Here is a 20,615-nt window from a genome sequence, read left to right as displayed (position 1 = left end):
GACTTCAGTAAGGCCTTTGACAAAGTGACACATAGGAACATCTGCTACTGTTTCATACTGTTGCTTTCCCACATATGAAACTGGTTCATTAATGTTCGAGTGCCTAAGATCCAAGGCATATTGAATATAAAATTGACTAGATCCTTGTGCTACATTTAGACACAAGGTTTCAGTGTCTGGACCCTTTCTGTTTGCTATGTACATTAACAATTGGTCTGAATGAAGTGTATTGGTAAGTGTGAAGATGATTGGTGATTAGAGTTATTAATAATGTGGAGGGTAGTCATGTGTTACAGGTATTGGGATGATGAATTTAACTTTTAAATTTAGAGATATAGCATGGTAACAGGCCATTTCTGCACCACAAGTCCGTGCTGCCCAATTTGCACCCCATTAATCTCCACCCATTTTGAATGGTGGGAGGAAAACGGAGTCCCTGGAAAAAAACCCATGCAGTCACGGGGAGGGCGTACAAACTCCTTACAGGCAACTTGGGATTCGAATCTTGGTCTAGTCCTGATCGCTAGTACTGTAAAGGCGTTGCACTAACCGCCAACAAGTATGAGGTGGTGAAGTTTGGGAAGACAAAAAAGGTTAGGTCACATGTAATGTATGGTCAGCTACTGAGGAGTATAGAGGGGCCTTGCTGTACAAGTCCAAGGAACCCTGGGATGGAAGTTAGATAAAGAATGAAGAAGGCTTGCAGAATACTTGTTTTAATTAGGAAGTAATGGTACAATTTAACAATACAATTGTTAATCCACAGTGTATCTCCACACCATGTACTTTGTATGTTTTGGTTGCCACACCAAAGAAATATATATTTGCATTGGAATGGGTGCCATGATTATTCACCAGAAAGTTTCCTTCATGGGATCTGTTTCGTGCAGTGCTCACCAGGGAGACACCCAAGTTTAATGAATAAATCTTAACCTGGTAGGATTTCATCTCTAGTGAGTGGACTTTTCTGCACCTCTTACATTGACCTCGCTTGTGCGGACACCAAAGTAGGGTGACCAGAATCCACCACCTGGAATCTCACCTTGCATTGTGTGCCATTGCAACGTACGTACAAATCCTGTGGCCCTCTAGGTTGTATCAGCTCTCCACCAAATGACTTCATCTTGACCTTGGATGTTTGCTTTCTAGCTCTCCATTTTGCATCACCTCACACGTGTTTGCAAAATTCATGACATTGTAAGTGGCTCCAGTGTCCATCTGACACTTCATTGGTGGATAGTGAGGTTTGTCTGCTGTCACGGCTGCTTGGACAATCCACTTCTGGCCTTGTGTGTTTACACTGCTCACAAACTCCATGGTGGATGATGATTCAGCATTGTTATCGTCAGTTTGGTCTTCTGGCACAAACACTTCACAGCTTGTGACTTCTTAGACACTTTCTGGCAAAATAATCATTCTTTTTACATTTTGCGCACTGTTTACCCCATGCTGGGCAGATGTCTCTCTCTCTGTCTGAGGATGTCCACCCCAGTATTTCCATTCTGACCTCGGTCTTTTGTCTCCTTTCTGCGACGAGCTGGCTTTGCTCTGCTGTCTCCCATTATACTTTGTGGACTTCTATTTTCCATAATTATTCATGACATGAACTCCCTTTGTCCTGCTGACTGAGCTTACTATGCGCCTAAGTTGCTCTTTCGTGACTTCTGCACATGTCGATTGCATTCTGCAGGATGAGCTTATCTTCCCTCAAAAAGCGGGGTCACAACGGGATCTTTTGTGTCTCGCATAATCCTATCTCTCATTAAATCTTCTTTTAGAGTTCCAAACTCGCACGGCTTGGGCAGTTTCCTCACACTGTCATATATTGATCTGTAGTTTCATTTGCATGCGGATCACGAGTGTTGAACGTGTGCTGTTCACAGATGCCATTTGTCGCAGGTTCAAAATGTTCCTTCAATTTCTTGAGTATTTCTGCACTTTTCCTTTGCTCTCTCCTTGTTTAGCAGGGTGTAGACTGTAGCACTCTTTAGCTACTCTAATGCTGTCTGGCTTCTTATCTCGCTCTGTTGCTATTTCATAGTTCCCATACCAGGAGTGAAAAAAGTTCCAATTTCCTCTCAAGTTCCCCTTCATTTCAAATACTTGCACTTTTCAAATACTTTGAAGATGGAAGTTTCTTGGAACTTAATGTCCTTAATTCAAACTTGGCTGGCTCCCTGTCTCAGACTGACTAAATTATGATACAGATGAAAAATCCAAAACTAAAAACTTTCTAAACACCCACCTTATTAAAGATTGACTTATGCTCATTCACAAATTATGTGAGGCTACACAATATTGGTTTGCTTGCTAGATAACGCTAAAAACAAAAAAAAAAGAGTAGTTATGTCCCAGTCTGGATCAAAGGAAAGGCTGGAAGTCATAGGGAGGCTTGGTTTTCGAGGTATATTGGAAAAAATTTCCATGGAGGCTGGCGGTGGAAAATGTGCTGATGCCTTGGCCTATCAGTCAGTACTCCTTTCTCTACGGAAATCTGCAACTATCATTCATGGAAAGGTGGCCAGGCCTTAGCAGGTCAATTTTGTCATCAAAATACATAATTTCAAATTTACAAAACTTTGTCCTTCCACTGAGCAATTGTTCCTCGTGTCCTTATCTTGAGCATTGGCTGTCTTACAGTCTTGGTAACACTTTCAAATCATGGAAACAATCCATTCTTTTGCTCAACCTTCACTTCTGACACCACGTTTCATGTGGTGTAACCATGATGAAACACTAAAACACTGTTGATTTCACAATACACTCGTGCATCTTGCACGGTTTTAAGTGTCGCATCCACTGCTGTAAATTCCCGAACGGATCGGTGACTTCTCCAAAGTCCATGGTGTTACCTCACCTACTCTAGGAAACCACATGGACCCGGGCCAGCTTTGATCTCGTCCGTCAGATGACACTCACAACTGGAGGTCCAGTTGGAATCAGACTCGAAGAAGAAAAATACCTACCTATGCTGTTAGAGAGCCATTTATAATATTGTGATCCCTTAGGTCAACACTGGTATTTTGCATCTCATTACAGTGTATGTATGGCAAGCCACTGATGCAAAAAGCCTAATCCCAAACAGGATGTTTCAGTTATGTGAAGAAACTGGTTAAGTTTGGTTTGTTTTCATTGGAGAGCAAAGAAAAGATAAATCTGCTGGAGATGTGCAAAATTAGGAGGGGGAGAGATCGAGAAGATGGTAGGAAATCTCCCCCACCCCTTAGCAGAGTGCCCCAAACTAGAGGACATTGGTTGAGGTCAGTGATTCTTAATCTCGAGTCTGCAGAGTCGGGCGTCCCTGGTCTGGAGACACACTGGAGGTTCAGAATCATCACTCCTTTGTACAGTCCCGCGCTCAACATCACCCCACCTTCATTTACCTTCTTCCAATCAGAATCCCAATACATTACAACATTCTCCTTCTCCCTTCCATCAATCCAGGTATCACTCAGTTCTTCCCTCTTCATACATCGAATGTTATGTTAATTAGTTCATCCCCTCCTCAGGGATGTCTAAGTTAATACTCATGTCTCTATTAAGTAAGCGCAGTACTAGCTATAGACTACCTTGGGTCACTGTACCAGCCTGAACTAGATCCTTGCATCCTTGTGGCTCGAGATAAGAAGGGGCCCACTAGCTAGTACTGCCTACTCTCAAGCTCTAATCGACATAGTTTGCATTCCATTACTTTTCACAGAATGGTGAAAGTTTAATCATTTTCAACCATTTTTCACAACTTCTTTAGTCCACGTTTGATCATAAATCAAAAAATTGAGTATAGGAGTTGGGATGTTATGGTAAAATTATATTAGACATTGGTGAGGCCAAATTTGGAGTATTGTGGACAGTTTTGGTCACCTAACTACAGGAAAGATATCAATAAGATTGAAAGAGTGAGAGAAGATTTACTAGGATGTTGATGAGACTAGGAACTGAGTTACAGGGAAAGGTTAAACAAGATAGGGCTTTATTCCCTGGAATGTAGAAGAATGATGGAAGATTTGATCGAGGTATTTAAAAACTGAGGGGTATAGAAAGAGTAAATGTTGGTAGGTGTTTTCCACTGAAGATTGCTGAGATACAAACCAGAGGACAGGGGTTAAAGGATGAAAGGGGAAAAGTTTAGGGGCAACTTCTTCATTGAGAGTGGTGGGAAGGTGGAACTAGCTTCCAGCTGAAATGGTGAATGGGTGCTCACTTTTAATATTTAAGAATAATTTGGACAGGCACCTGGCTGGGAGGAGTATGGTGCTGGTCAGTGGGACTAGATTTGGCACAGATGAGAAGGGCTTGTTTCTGTGCTGTCATGTTCTATGGTTTGGACCAAGGCTATGATGAAGTCTGAAGCCATCCAATTCTGGCAAAATCCAACCTGGATATTGATGAGCAAGTACCACTTGACAGCTCTGTATGACAGCTTCCAGAACCTGCTGATGACTGCAAATAGACTGACTGCACAGTGAACAGGTAGATTGTATTTGTTCTTTTTTGTGAATGGGAAATTTTTCACATTGTTGGGATGACGCCAATGCTTCACAGCTTGGGTAGAGACACAACTAGTTCTGCAGTTCAAATTTTCAATTCTACAGCAGGGATACTGTCTTCTCCTGTTGGCTTTGCGATATCCTGTGCTCTCACCTGTTTCTTCATTTAATCTGGATGGAAGTGAATTGCCTGGCAACTGTTTTCTGTGATGATGGGAATCTCAGGAGGAAGCCAAAAGCATCATCTGTTCAGAACTTTTGGCTATAGGCAGTTGTAAATACTTCACTTATTTTTTTTTTGTAGTACTTGTGTTTGGGGCTTGCCATTGCTGAGGTAGCTTAGGTGCTGTGTTTTTTGATGCATCTTTTTTTAAAGCCAACCTTGTTTAGCATTTTTGTAGTGCCACATAGAATGCTGGAGATTGTCCTTTAGGTTTTGGAAAATGCGACTTTGTTGCATGGTCACAGACGGATGCATTTGCTATAAGTAGATTGGTGAGGATGGAGTCAAGTCAGTTTACCCATTGTGTTGGTTCACTCCCTGCCCACAGCCAACTAAATGTAGCAGCTGTGCCCTTCGGGATAGTCATGTTATATTTTGGAAATGGATAATGAAGTCCTTCAACACAATAAACATGGCTGCTTCCAAATGCTGCTCAACAAGGAATCCTAATAACAAGAGATAGCCTTGCCCATGTTTGACTTGATGCTTTACAATTTAATCAAGTCTGAAGTTGAGGACATGGCAAGACAATTTTGTCCTTGTACACCATCTCCAGTGGCTCCGAGTGTCAATGGGTTAAGGCATAATGAAAGATTGTGCAGGAGTTGTCTGGCACATTATCTGTAAGGTTTGATTCTGGATGACAATGTCAATCCTATTGCTTGACTAATAATTGGGATTGCTCTCAGCTGCCCAGCTCGACCCTCTACAAATCATAGTTGGTGACTTTAACCAGGCCTGTCTCAAGAAAATCCTGACCAATTACCACCAGCACATAACCTGCTGGACCAGAGGTCACAGAACATGTGATTACTGCTACATCGAGATAAGGAAGGCTGACTGTTCTTTCCTGAGAATGTATTTTGGCAAGTTGGATCACCTGGCTGTACTCCTTATGCCTTTATAGAGACAGAGCCTATAAAAAGGCTTCACAATTGTTAGGTCTGCTTTGTTTATGAATGAGTGAGTCAGACACCAGACTGAGTCGAAATCAAGGTTCTTTGTTCTTTATTACCGGATTGTAACACTTGCAACTAAAAGTGTTAGTTGGAGAAGGCGCATTCTGCCGTTATCAGCAAGTGGTGTTTTTTTTATACCTCAGGATACGTACTTAGTAAATTATCATACCATTACATTGTCCAATGAATAAACTGTTGCTATCCTTCTCTGCTAGCTTGCTGCACATCAATTTGTCATTACCACTCTTGTCTTGAGAGTACAAGGTCACAACTGCATCTTGTTACGGCCCAGCACTGGGTGACTCCTTCTTCATTCCCAGCTCATGATGTTTTTACCTAACAATCCCTCCTTTGTCCTCTTTAGAGGACAATCTTGCCCTGACTATGCTACCACCGTGTTACATTAGTTCGCCTATTATTGCCAAGCTCTATACGGGTTCTGTTCACGGGGTTGTTCGGCTGGTGGGTGAGGGCTCCCCCAACCCTCTTTTGCGTATACCCCCCATCCGTTTACAAGTTTCATCCCCATTTGCCCCCAAGCAAATAACTAGCTAACCCCCCAAACATTAGTAAGTACCCAAGTTAACATATGGTCTACAATCTGTTTCATAATATTTGTTCTACAATCTATTTTATAATGTTTGTGTTACAATCAATATTATAATATTTGTGTTGCAATCTATTTCATAAACCCTCCTCCCCGTCACATTCTCCATCAGACTCCAGATCGATCTCAGCAACTTTTGACGCCTCCTGTGATGTGAGATAGTCCCGCTCCGCAGCCTGCACAGCTTGATATTTCGGAGGCAGCTCATCGTGGTTGGCAAAGGCTCTCTCAATGGTCCTCGTGACCAGCGTTCGAATACATGGAATACAACAACAGCCACAAGTGATAAAAATCGATACAGAAATGAACAATCCTAGCAAAAGTTGTCCTAACATTGTGCCCCATTTCCCAAACACTCCATGTAACCAGGACAAAACAGGGTTAGACACTCCAGATTGGGCTTTTAATTCCTTCGCCAATGCCCTAAGTTTTGTTAGCCCCTTAGTGAGTGACCCATCTGGCCCTGTGTTATTAGAGATAGAAGTGCAGCATAGATCTCCAAACATGGCACACACTCCGCCTTTTTCTGCCAGGACCATATAAATCGCTATCCTATTCTGAAGCGTCATAAGGGAAGTTCCTGACAGTTGTTGGTGTACTGCCTCAACAACGTCCCTGGTCAAATTTGCAAGGCGCTGGACATTATAGTGAATTAGGTTGATCCTATTTACATTTTTATTTACTGTGATGGGAAAAATTGCACTAAATATAGGAAAACTTTCAAATCCAGCTGCAATCTCATCGGCTAGTTTAAATTCGTCCGGTATATTCCGGGCTTGGCCAATTGCATCAATCCATACCCCATCAGGGTTCCTTCCTCCTGGCCCCAAGAGTCCAACACTCCTCCTTCTCCACATCCAATCCTCTGTGTGGTGTAAATCTAGGGCATCCTCGTCCCCCTCCTGCCTTTCCACAATCAGGACTGGCGCATTAAGCGTTACTAGAGCACACTGACCATTCCAGTTAGAGGGGAGCCAGTTATACAGCACTCTTCCTCCGCAAAACCACCAAATATCTGCCCTAGCCTGGGTCAAGCGGGTTGCACTACTGCTGCCTGAGAGATCAACATGAGTCCTGCACGAGTCACTGGGCAGCCAACCCATGTGGAAAGCGTGCGCTGCTGTGTTGTTATTGGCGAAGCAAGTAACATTACTTATGCCCGTGGATCTAAAGATAGGGGGGGCCACATTAGCCGGAGCTATGGGAAACGCCTGTTCCCATGTCAGACACCTATTCAGTGGGTTAGATTCTGACATTAGGTTCAAGGCGCAGTCCATAGCATCTGTCTCCTCAAAAATCGATCTGCTCATCCGTAACAATGGCCTTCCTCGGGCACAGATCCAGCAGTTCCCATACCCTGCCTGGTCCGCATATTTACCCATCTGTTCTATCCAGGAGTTTGTCTCATCTATACCTGTCTCAATTGCTATCTTCTCTCCCCTGGACAGCTTCGTACTGTCAAATTTTCGCACTGCCCCCTCTGTCGAAGTGGGTTTAGGTATGTCCTTTGTGTAGGTTTGTAACTTGAACCTCACCACTCCCCAAGGATCTTTTCCACTTACAGACACTCCAATCATTAGGTAGAGGAGGTCTCCGACACCATGTTCTCTCCCTGTGCCCCCCTCGCATGTCTTAGAGCTCCATCCCTTCATATCCCACGGGTTGTTCAGCCCCGCTTTTACTGCTAAAATCAGGGGATTCTTCCCTCCCATGGTGGGTCGTAACTCGTTTCCTCATCTGTACTACACTTTTCGTCCTTTGCTCCTGTTACTGTTCCTCCTGTTTGGAGTTCTGCTGAGAGTGTTGGAGTTATCTTTTCCATTTCTTTCAATACACCTACCATTAATTCTTTTTGTTCCTTGCTGCTCTGCCCCAGCACATTCACATCTTTGTTTAAGTTTTTAACGTTATCCTGAACCTTTTTCATGTTCCTTTTCTGTGTCTCTAAGTCTTTTTCTATTTTCTTGGATCCCGCGAGGGTCTCGACATCTATTACTCCCCCTTCTATTTTTAGTAAAGGGGCCTGTACCTTGTCTGACGTGTCCCTATTCCCGATGTTCCTGTCATGTCCCAGTGTTTCAATATCTGGATATAAGGGACGTGACTCCTGGGTCCCGTCTGGGGTGTCAGGGGTACCTTGTGACTCAACGTATGCATAGGGCGGGGGTCTACAAGCTATTTCTACAGGGGCCATAATAGGTGGGTTATCAGGGAGACCAAATTCTTCGAATATAGCAAGGACATCGCGGTACTGCATCTCCTTGTCTCTCATCTTTTTTTGTGCAGACTCTTGATTAAAGATTTTTCTTTCTATGTCCCGTTTTGTTTCTTCCAGCTTATCTAAGACTCTACGTTTTAAAATTTTGTTTCCCTCACCTGTCAGGAACATCTCAGTGCTCCCGGGTAACCAACCCCTCTTCCTCCAACGATCTACACATTTTCAGAAAATTTTTTGTTTCTCCAATGCCACATTACTGGTATTTCGCTTCCCTAACTCCTGATTAATTTCCCTAATAACTTGGTCAAAGGTCTTAGCAGGCAACTGTGTAGCCATTGCTGTGGGACCGCTTCCTAATGCTTCTCTTAATTTAGGTTCTTGTCCGTTAAGAGGATCTATGTTAACAAAAACCGCCTTTAAAAATGTCTCCTTACAGGCCGGATGACAAAGGTTTTTTAGCGAAACAGTCTCCAAGCCTGTTTCTCCGGTGGACCTCAGACTATCCTGTGTACTCTGAATGCTCGTCTTCCACTCTCTTTTTTCCCAAAGAGGTCGGAAGGTTAGGTTACAACTAGGAAACCAAGTTTCTGGGCTATATTTTTGTCCAGTTTCCCTGTACCAATCTATGAATTTACGTAACTTTATCTCTTTGGTGATGCTGGGAATACCCTCATTTAACTTATCAAAAGAACTTCGAATAAACCGGGTGTCTCTTAAGATTCTGTCAACTTTTTCATTGATATCTCCTACCTGATCCGGACACAGCTTTTGCAGCCTTTCGTCGTCGTCCTTGTTCACTAGGCAGGCGTCCCTGAGTACTCTTTTTGTCGTCTCAAGGTCTCTAATGTCTGCTGTGGTATTCCACCACGGCGAATTGGGGAAATAAATTCTTAAGTTTTCAAGTGTACAGACATTATCATACCTACCGGACATTTATAAGTGAGTCTTATACAATTGAGGCCAATAAGCCTGAACCTTTGTTTTCTTTCAAAGCCCAACCTTCACGTGGGAGATTTCTCCTCTTAATAACCAGTTTAGGGCAGAAAACTCAGGTCCTCAATTGTTCTCAGACCACCTTCTCACTCTATTTGACTTTGCAACGTCACAATAAAGACTTTTTAAACTCTAGTAGTTTGTCGGCGAAGCACTTATCAAATGTCACTAAAACACCTTAAGGACTTTTCTTTTATCTGTAACCACTTACGTGTTACAATCCTGGCAGGTGACGACCTTCAATTATGGTCGTCTAATTTGTCCGATCTCCAGTTCTTACTGACAATCATAAAGATTTTAAAAGAGAGAATTTTGTTAAAACAGGCTTCTCTGGACCTTTTTATCAGCCGGCTGAGATGATTGTTAAGAAAAACAGAAACCGTCGTCCAGTGTCCACTCACCCATCACGTCGGGGTCACCAAATTGTTAGGTCTGCTTTGTTCATGAATGAGTGAGTCAGACACCAGACTGAGTCGAAATCAAGGTTCTTTGTTCTTTATTACCGGATTGTAACACTTGCAACTAAAGTGTTAGTTGGAGAAGGCGCATTCTGCCGTTATCAGCAAGTGGTGTTTTTTTATACCTCAGGATACGTACTTAGTAAATTATCATACCATTACATTGTCCAATGAATAAACTGTTGCTATCCTTCTCTGCTAGCTTGCTGCACATCAATTTGTCATTACCAGTCTTATCTTGAGAGTACAAGGTCACAACTGCATCTTGTTATGGCCCAGCACTGGGTGACTCCTTCTTCATTCCCAGCTCATGATGTTTTTATCTAACACAATTCAGGAGGCTAAAGAGCATTTCCAGGACTTTCTCAAGTCAGTGGATTGGTAAGTGTTGGTCAGTGTTCAAGAGCTCAGCTTAATAAAATAGGGTTTTGTCTAACCAGAAGCCCTGGATGAGCAATGAAATCCGGAACTTGCTGACAGTTGCCTAGATCACAGGCATTTGTCCAGAGATCCAGAACACTACGTAAGGAGCAGATATCGCCTATGGAAAGCAATCTCCTAAGAGAAGTGGAGATTCCAGACAAAAATGGAAACAACAAAAGATACCTAACAGCTGTGGCAGGGCCTAAATCACATAACCTGCTACAAAATCAAGCCAGTGCAGTAGAAGATAGCAAAGCATCACTTTCAGATGAACTCAATATCCTCTACGCCTGTTTTGGCCACCAGAACAAGGAAGACCCACTGGAAACCCCCATGTCTCCTGATGATCCTCTAATGTTGGTATCTGAGGATGATGTGGGTTGCCTTCAGGAGAGTGAATCCAAGGAAAGCATCCAGTTCAGATGGAGTACCTGGTCGAGTACTGGAAACTTTGGAGAACAGCTTTGCGTTGTGAAGATTCGCTGCAAAGTTGCGGCGTGGGTGGATATTCTCTACTGTTCGAAATGCAAAACCATAGACTCTGTCAACCGTGTTTCACAGTCACCATCGAGGACAGCACCCAAGTCCAGTTCATCAGAGGACAGAGGGGCCCGATCCCAAATGGTGTTTTTATCACCAATGTTGAGGGGCATCTGCCCACAGATGCTGCCAGCTGTTTTCTTTCCCGGGAAATGATGTGGCCAGCCGCAGTTAGTGGCTGTGGCAGCTGGGTGACCAAATAGCCTCCACGTCTTGGACAGCATCTCAGGCCGCAAGTTCTTGGTGGACATGTGGGCAGAGATTAGTGTCATTCCCCCTACATTCTTCGAGACACACACAAGACCATGTAGTCTTTCCCTTCAGGCTGCCAATAACATCACCATTCAAACCTTTGGCAAAAGACAGATTCCTTGTACATTTTGGCGAAAGCACATTCCAGTGGTCCTTCACCTTCACTTCAGTGGACAAACCCCTACTCATCGCAGATTTCCTCTGGGTCCACCAGGGAAAGTGCCTCTCGGAAGATCGAATGAACTATCCATCCAGCTCGCTTAGTGGAGAACAAACACTGCCAGTGTAGCCAACTCCTCACAGATTTTCCCTCCTGCGCCCACGGCAGCCGTGGCCAAACATGGTGTCCAACAGCATATTGCTACCACTGGTTCACCATTGCATTCATGAGTCTGTTTCCAGACAAACTCAACTTCGCCAAGGGAGAGTTTAGGCGCATGAAGGAGCTGGGCATCATCCGTCGTTCCAATCATCCATGGGCCTCACCCCTCCACTTGGTGCTTGTCTAATGGTAGCTGGAGGATCTGCAGTGATTACAGATGTCTAAACGATGCAATGACACCAGGCTGCTACCCAATTCCCCATTTCATTTGATGTAAATGTTTTTTTTATGTGATTAGATGTACTCATTCTTCCAAATGAAATATAGTCTTAACTTTGTTTTTTGATTCCTAGTATGAATCAAAAGGTGCAAAATATATATTTAACACTTAGGATAAGCTGCTCAGATGTTCGATGTTTTTGGTGATTTTTTTTGTAATAGAGTAGGTTGGGTGGGTTTTTTTATTTTTATTCATATATATTTTATAATTTTGAAGTCTTTTCTGTCTTCACCCAGTACAGTGGAGGGGGAACCAAATTTATGCTGTATGAAGTTTTTAATCTTGGTGTATTTTCATATGTGATACTGTATTTTCAGTTTCGTTCCCTTTTTTCATTGTACTGTATTTTATTAAAAACCAATACAAAAAGATCGAAAAGGAAAGGAAGCATATCAGCTCCTGCCTGAGAGGTGACAGTGCCTACCGCAGCAACAGGTCCACGGCAGATGCCACCTGGCTCTACACAAAACCCTGGAACATCTGGACAGCAAAGACGTTTATATCAGGATGTTCTTTATCGACTACAATTCAACATTCAAAATTTTCTGAAGATACCATGGTAATGGGTTGTATAAAAGGGGGCGATGAGTCAACACACAGGAGGGAGATTGAAAACTTGGCTGGTCTACTAACAGCAACCTTTCACTCAATATCATCAAAACCAAGGAGCTGATTGTGGACTTGAGGAGGGGAAAACGAGAGGTGTATGATCCAGTGATCATTGGGGGAATCAGAGATGGAGAGGGTGAGCAAATTTAAATTCCTGGGAGTCACTATTTCGGAAGACATTTCCTGGACCCAATCCACTAATGTCATCGTGAAGAAAGCACCTCACTGGCTCTCAAATTCCCCACTGGCCCCTGTGCAACCCCTCCTAGCTCGTCCTCATTATCCTGTCCAGCTCTCCTCTGCAAACTAACTCTTGAAGGGTTCCTGCCCAAAATATTAGTCATTCTCTTTCTCCCACTGATGCTGCTAAACCCACTGAATTCCTGCAGCAGATTGTTATTTATGAGGAGGATGGTCACCTGACCATGTACATATTGGAGAAGAGGTTGAATAGGCTGGGTCTTTAAGTTCAGGAGGCTGAGGGGTGACCTTCGAGTTTATAAAAGCATGAGGTGAATGGATAAAGACTTTCTCTGGGGAGAAGATTCTAAAATCAGTGGGAAAAGGTTTATGATGAGAGGGGAGAGATTTATAAGAGACCTGAGGGACGATGCTTTTGCTCACAGGGTCCAGAATGAGGTGCCGTAGGAAACTGGATGGGTGCAATTTTGACATAAGACATTTGGATGGGGAGGATATAGGATGTAGACAAATGGGACTAGCTAGAATGGGAACTTAGCTGGTATTGAGCTGTCCCTTGCTGTGTTTACTGTGGAAAAAGGTAAGACTGAAGTGGGTGTAAATGAGGGAAGCAATATTCAAAGTTGCAATGGAAAATAATGAAAGCTGGAAAATACTGAAATAAATGACAGTAAGTTTTGATTTTTTTTAATGTGGTTGATTCAAGATGGTTGTCCTGTTTTATTTCTCTCTGAATGCAACTCTGTGGAGATATCTGAATGACTGACAAGAGTTGACCATATGGGACAGATGTGAAATTGCGTGAAAGCCATTCCTTCTCCTGTAGGTCATTTGTGAACCAGATGGGTTAACGTGTCAATTGATAGTTTTTCTTTGTCATCCTTGTTAAAACTAGTGTTTTTCTCACTCCCAAATTCCAGATAATTTTAAATTCCACAGCCCCAAGCACAAGATTGCAAGATACCATTTTCCCATGGTAAGAGGATCAAAATAGATGTTATAGCTTTAATGTGAGAGGGGGGACATTTAAAGGAAAATTTCAAGGCAAATTATTTGTAGACTCTGGTTGTTGGCTGGTATGTGCTGACAGGGAAAGTGGTAGAAGCCAATACAATAATAACATTTAAGAAATATAAGACATGAACAGGCAAAGATTGAGGAATATAGAATATGTGCAGGCAGATGACACCATGGTTCCTGTGCTTTACTGTTCATTTGTTCTGCATTTAAGGAGATTTATAAAATCATGAGGAACATGGATAAAGGCCTTTCCCCAGGGCAGAAGATTTCAAAACAAGTGGTCATAGGCTTATGTTGAGAGGAGGGAGATTTATGAGAGATCTGAGGGACAATTTTTTCTCATGGAGAGCGGGCCATGTTCAGAATGAGCTGCCAGAGGAAACTAGAAGTGAGTGCAAATCTGACGTTCATAAAACATTTGGATTGATTTATGGATGGGGAGGGCATAAAATGCAAGCATATGGGGCTAGGCCAGAATGGTGTTAGTTGACATTGAGTTGGGCCAAAGAATCTGTTCCATGCTGTGTGGCTCTTTGTGTTGTGTGAAATATGGTTGAAGATGATTAAACTCGCACCATTCTGTGAAAAAGGATGGAATGCAAAGAATGTAGATGAGAGCTTGAAAACAGACAATACTAGCTAGTAGGCCCCTTCTTATCAGGAGCCCCATGGATGCAAGGATCTGGTTCAGGCTGGTACATTGACCCAAGGTAGTCTATAGCTAGTACTGCGCTTGCTTAATAGGGACATGAATATTAACTTAGACGCCCCTAAGGAGGGGATGAACTAATTAACATAACGTGATGTATGAAGAGGGAGGATCTGAGTGATACCTCTATTGATGGAAGGGAAAAGGAGAATGTAATGTATTGGGATTCTGATTGGAAGAAGATAAATGAAGGTGGGGTGATGTTGAGTGTGGGACTGTACAAAAGAGTGATGACTCTGAACCTCCAGTGTGTCTCCAGTCCAGGGACGCCCAACTCTGCAGACTTGAAATAAAGCTGAACCTGTTCTCCAAGACTTTGTCTCCAGAGTAGTGATTGTGAATACTTTATATTTCACAATTGTATAATGTGAAAAAGGTAGGACTGAAATTGGTGTAAATGAGGGAAGCAATATTTAAAGTTGCTATGGAAAATATTGAAAGTGAAAAATGACTGGAAGTATTGATTATTTTAATGAAGTGGTTGAACTGAATCCTCATGTGTTGGAATATAAAGTGTGACCTCTTGATCACCATCATTGGTAATTAGTGGGATTGGAGCTCTTTTCCTCATGCACAGATGGTGCAATAGCCTTGACCCTCCACTCCACCCTCTATCTCACCTCAGAGGCTAGTGAATAAACTGTCCTCACTGGGTCTGGATTCTAAACTTCTTGACAGAAAGACCACAGTTTGTCCAGGTTGCAGCAAAACCTTAAGCCCCATTACACTGAGCACTTGTGCAGAGCTGCGTGTTGAGGGACTATTGATTACGCTGCTGGCTCACGACTGCACTGCCATATTTAGTTCCAAAAGAATCATCAAATTTGTGGATGATACAACTGGAGATGGCTTCATTTGCAACAATGATGAGTTGCATTACAAAGAGGCTCGTAAAATGGTGAGAGCTCAACATCCTGAGTCTTTCCATGGACAAGATAAAGGAGATGATTGTGGATTTCAGGAGGATGAAGGTTGACCGTTCTCCACTCCACCAACAGTTCTGTCGTGGAAAGAGAGGCGAGCGCAAAGTTCCTTGGCGTGCGCACAAGGGATGACTTATCCTGGACTCGCAACATCTCAGTCTGGAAGGTGCAGCAGTGCCTACACATCCAAAGGAGGTTGAGGAGAGCAAGGCTACTGGGTCCCATCTTCACAACCTTTTGCAGAAGCACAATTGAGTGACCAGTCTGGCTGCATAATATGGTAGTTGCAAAGCATCAGACTTAAAATCTATACAGAGAATTATTATAACACCTGAGAGGATCATTGGGTGTCCTCTATAGATGAGGTTTATTGGGAGGGCTTCCTAAATGAGGTTCGAGGAATCCTAGAAGACCCTTTCTATCCTATCTTCAACTCATTTCCATGAAGGAAATGTATCAAAATCAGGGCTGCCAGACTGGGGAATATCTTCTTCCCACAGGCTGAGAAACTGATGAACAACATACCGTAACTGTGACAAATCTCTTAAATATTTATTTTGATTATTAGTGATCTTTATGTACTGTGCATTTTGTGTGGGTGCTATGGTCTACAATCAGATGATGACAAACATGAACAAATCTATTGAAATCGAGTAATGCCACAGTATGAAAGTGCAGACTTGTCATATTCCTCTACATATGTTCTCTTAAATGGAATCTCTTGAAAGGAATTTTATATGGAATTTGCAAGTTGGAATTGCTCTAAATAAAAAAAAAATCAAAAGGATAAGTTCCAGTTTTGTCTCCAATTTCATGGGAAAAGGTCATTGACACTTGAATATATGAAGCTCAGACAAGGATAGACCACTTGTAATAAGTTGCTGGTTTTTAATTGGAATGTCCTTTTGCCTTCATGATTTTCAAGTATCTGTTTATGGCTTCCTCTGTCTCTCAGCTTTAAAATCCTCCTTCATATAGAAAATAGATAATGCAAGAAAAATTAAGCCTAAAATGGACAATAGTTTAGAAATAAATTTGCATATAGTAGCTTGGAAATTATGGTATACATTATTATTGTTACAAACGGCGGTTTCATCTCCTGAAACGTGGACAGTGGATTGTCAGGAGGAGTGGAGCACTTGCCACTGTTAAATCATTCTTTATGGTGATGTGGACACCAAAATCCAACAGAAAGGTTGTTAAGTCAATGATGAGATGCTTGGCTACTTTTAGTTTCCAGATTGCAATGCTGCAAATTGATTTTTTTAAAATTAAAATCTCTAAGTAACTTGATTTGGGAGACACAAAAGTTTTATGCATTTTGCCTCCATATATTTGTGCCCTTTCCTGAGTCAATTTCACCAGGAACATTGGTCACATGATGAAGTTTACAGTAACTGTAACAATAAATGATTAAAAGAAATTAATCATTAAAGATAATTAACTATTATCTTGGACAAGTCTTGTCCTTGAAGAACCATCGTATCGTATCAACTTGAATTCTGAGAATTCAAAGAAAATCAAGTCTATTTAAAAAAAACCTTTCAAGCATTTTTAAGAAAAAAAATTCTTCTTGCCATATAATTATTTTGAAATCACATTTTGGTTTCTAGTTTATTGGTGACTTAATTAAAGTTAACTTGATTATATTCTCGAATCCATGAAATTGCAGCCAGCAGATTGTGAAAAGACTAATCTCTCAGTGCAGAGCATACACAGGCTTTGAATCTTAATCATTCTGTGGAATTTCTGGTGTTGAGGGTGAAGGATTGATGAAGTCTGCTCCTGCTTTTATTAAATGATCTTTGCATTCAATGGATTTTACTTTATCTTCATCTTGGCTTATATTATTTTTGAATAATAAAAGTCACTGTATTCATACAAATAATTTTTGGGTGTGGACTCTTATAGCTTTTTTTTTTTTGCAGATCATGAATAGTTTGCTATAATATGTCCGGAATTTCAAATGATCTCTGTTGAATGTACATGCTAAGGATAGATTTTCATTTGTGTTTAAGTAGAGGGATGTTGAGAAATGGTACATTCTATTTTGGATGAGATTGATACCACAGTGCGGTTCAGCTTTTATTTCCTAATGTTATTTCTCTAACAGCACAAACTGATGCCCTTTGGCGCAATCTAACAGTAACCATTCTTGGGACTGTCTAAGTAAACTTAACAATTGAGCAAAAAGTGTTTTGAAAGGCTGGTATCGATGCACATCATTCGCTCATCAAAGCAACAGGTCTATGGCGATTGCCTTCTCACTGGCTCGACACAAAGCCCTGGAACATGTCCATACATCTTTATGGACTACAATTTGTCATTTAACGCCGTCATCCCTGCAAAATTGATTAGCAAACTGACCTAGGACTCAACAACCCACTGTGTAATTGAATCCTGGATTTCCTCACCTCCAGACCACAATCAGTGAAGATTGGTAAGAACATCTCCACAGTCTCCATCAGTACTGGAGCACTGCAGGGCTGTGTTCTTAGTCCCCTGCTCTACTTACCTTACACCTACGACGGTGTGGCTCGGTACGGCAATAACACCGTGTGCCATGTTTGCTAATGTCACCACGGTAGTGGGTTGTAGAAAATGGGGCGATGAGTCAGTGTACAGGAGGGAGATTGGAAACTTGGCTGGGTGGTGCATTAACAACTCAACTGTGCACTCAATACCACCAAAAGGAGCTGATTGTTGACTTCCAGAAGGGAAGACCAGAGGTGTACGAGAGAGGTAAATTCCTGGAAGTCACTATTTCGGAGGACCTTTCCTAGACCCAACATTAGAATGTCATTACGAAGAAAGCCGCTGCTTCCTCAGGAGTTTACAGAGGTGTGATGTGACATTGGAGACCTTGACAAATTTCTGCAGAGGTGTGGTGGAAAGTTTGGTATGGGAACACCAATGCCCCGAGTGAAAACTGCAAAAGGTAGTGGACGCAGCCCAGGACGCGGAGGTAAAACTCCCCACCATCGAGAACATTCATGGGGAACACTGCGATCATCGAGGATCTGCACCACACGGTAGTTTGTTTCAACCCCTCTTTCAATCCACAAGGTTTGAGAACAGCTACCACCCCTCCACTATCAGACTACTCAACCACAAACTCAGTCAATGAGTTATTTAAGTACTCTTGCATTTTATTGATTTTTTTTCCTCTTTATTTCTTTATTTGTCACGTGTAAATTGAGCCAGCACTTTTTGCACTGCCAATAAGTGGTAATTCTGTCTTGCCTGCAGGAAAAAGAACCTTGGGGTTGTATGTGATGCATCTATGCACTCTGAACAATAAATCTGAATCGAATCATGAGTTCCCAAATAAATTTTTTTGTTTCTCAGCACTAGAGAACTTCATTCCAACAATCTGGGCTGAATTTTATCAGAGATCTTTCAGTTTTAGATATTTGGGATGTGGGAGCAAGACTGAGCACTTGGAGATGACTCCTGCAGACACAGGGAAAACGTGCAGTCTCTAAAATGCAGCATCCAAGGTTGAGATTTGATGAAGCTGTGTGGCAGCAGTTCTAGCTGTGATGATTGCATATAATTCTGGTCCATTCATAATCTCTCAGAAAATTAAGCATTTATGTGCTTGGGCTGATTAATGGCAATAAATGTGAGCCATTTTTTTTCATGGGACTTGCCATTTGAGTCAAATGTTACTTGATGTCAAGGGACTTGCTAAGAGATGAGCTCATGACACTTGATAGTTGTACCCCATGAAATACTTCAGCAATATTTTCATGAGCACCATTGACCAGAAATATAACAGGATTAAAAATAAACTCTCTGTGGCTGCGATAATGAATATTTTATGGCAAGTGACACTTGTTTCAGTGTATGTATTTTGTGGTAGAAATGAGACTCTATAGCTATCACCAGGTGCTTTTCTCTGTGGGACCTCCAGAGAAAGTTCTCAACTTATTAAAATAGCATGTAGTCATTTGACTTGTGACTCACCACCTGACTCCCCAAAACCTGCACACCATTTGTAAGAAACCTTCCCACTTTCCAGGGTGAGTGCATCTCCAACAGCAAAGATTGGACGAGGAGACCAAGATCATTGATGGTACCAAGCCAAGTGACAGCTGTGAGTTGTGAGGAAGATGCAGAAAGGGTTTTTTGGGGGTGGGGGGGGGGAATGTACAGGCTTAGTCGATGCTTATAAATCGATGATGTATCGAATATTGTAGAAAAATGTGGAATCATCCATCTTGGTCAAAAATATCAAAAAGGCAGATTTTTGTAAATGAAAGATTGAAAGGTGTTCAGTGTTGGCACCTGAAGAGCAATTGATTAACTTGCAGCCACTGCAAACAATCAAATTTTAATTTTTAAAAAATTTAGCCAAACACAGAAATAGACCCATCAGGCCCATGTGTCCATGTTGACCATCAAATAGCCTGCACTAATTTCAGTAACGACCATTTGATTTGTACCCTTCGATGCCTTGCTGATTCAAATGCTTAACTAGATGCTATAATATTGTGGAGCCTTTCCCTCCACCAATTCCTGGGCCATGCATTCAAAATTTCAAGCACCTATAGGATGAAAAATGTCTTCTTCAAATCCCTCCTAAAACTTGTGCTCCCCCCCCCCCCATTCTCATTTTAAACATCTCTGCCATGGGGAAAAGTTTACTACAATTTACATATTCCCCTCATACTTTTCGGTACTCTCCTTTGGCTGCCCCGGCTCCAAGGGAAAACAAACTCAGCCTATCTATTTTCTTCTCGGAACTTAACTGTTCCATCCCAGTCGTGATGCTTGCAAACATCCCTGTACCCACCCCACGGCAAATGTTGTCTTCCTGAAGTTTGGTGACCAGAAATTAATACATAATTCCACCTGTGGCTAACTAAAGTACTATAAAGTTGTACCACAACTTTGCTGTCTTTTTACAGTTTCGGCAGAATCTTGTTCTCTTAAATTCAATCTCTTTAACTACAGGTCAACATTCCATTTGCTGCCTTGATTGCCGGTCGCACTTGCCAACCAGTCTTCCACAAATCATGCAGAAACACTCCCAAGACCCTCTGCACAACAGCGTGCTGCAATCTTTAACCACTTAAATAATCTGATTTTCTATTCTTACTTCCAAAGTTGATGACTAGCATTGTACTCCACCTGCCAGACCTTTCGTTGCTCACTCAATCTTCTGCATTTTCTGCACAGTTTGCCTTTTCTGCTCAATTTAGTATCATTTGCAAACTTGGCTACTTGTGAAAGTTTGCAGGTGGTGCAGAGGCAGTTCACCGGGTAGATGGCCGAGATGATGATGTAGCTAATGAGAGATTGTTGTCTGGAACTGTACTTGCTGGAATTCTGAAGAAGGAGGAGAAGAGATTTTATATTAATGTACAATTACAAAAGAAGTAGATA

General features: G+C 42.1%; 1 protein-coding gene across 9 annotated transcripts in view; it reads left to right on the top strand.

Moving 5' to 3' along the window:
- The window catches only part of arnt2 (aryl-hydrocarbon receptor nuclear translocator 2), a 347,931-nt gene that overhangs the window by 3,285 nt on the left and 324,031 nt on the right, over positions 1-20,615 (top strand). For 2 of the 9 annotated variants that reach the window (XM_069910320.1, XM_069910318.1), the window contains exon 2: positions 19,249-19,323. The exons of the other annotated variants lie outside the window; for them this stretch is intronic. The gene's annotated coding sequence lies outside the window, so the exon portion shown is untranslated. The remainder of the gene's footprint in view (positions 1-19,248; positions 19,324-20,615) is intronic. 9 annotated transcript variants of the gene reach the window in all.

This window comes from Narcine bancroftii, chromosome 14, assembly GCF_036971445.1.
Source record: "Narcine bancroftii isolate sNarBan1 chromosome 14, sNarBan1.hap1, whole genome shotgun sequence".
NCBI lineage: Eukaryota > Metazoa > Chordata > Chondrichthyes > Torpediniformes > Narcinidae > Narcine > Narcine bancroftii.
Note: the sequence above shows the minus strand (reverse complement) of the source record. Positions and strands in the feature narration are given on the sequence as shown.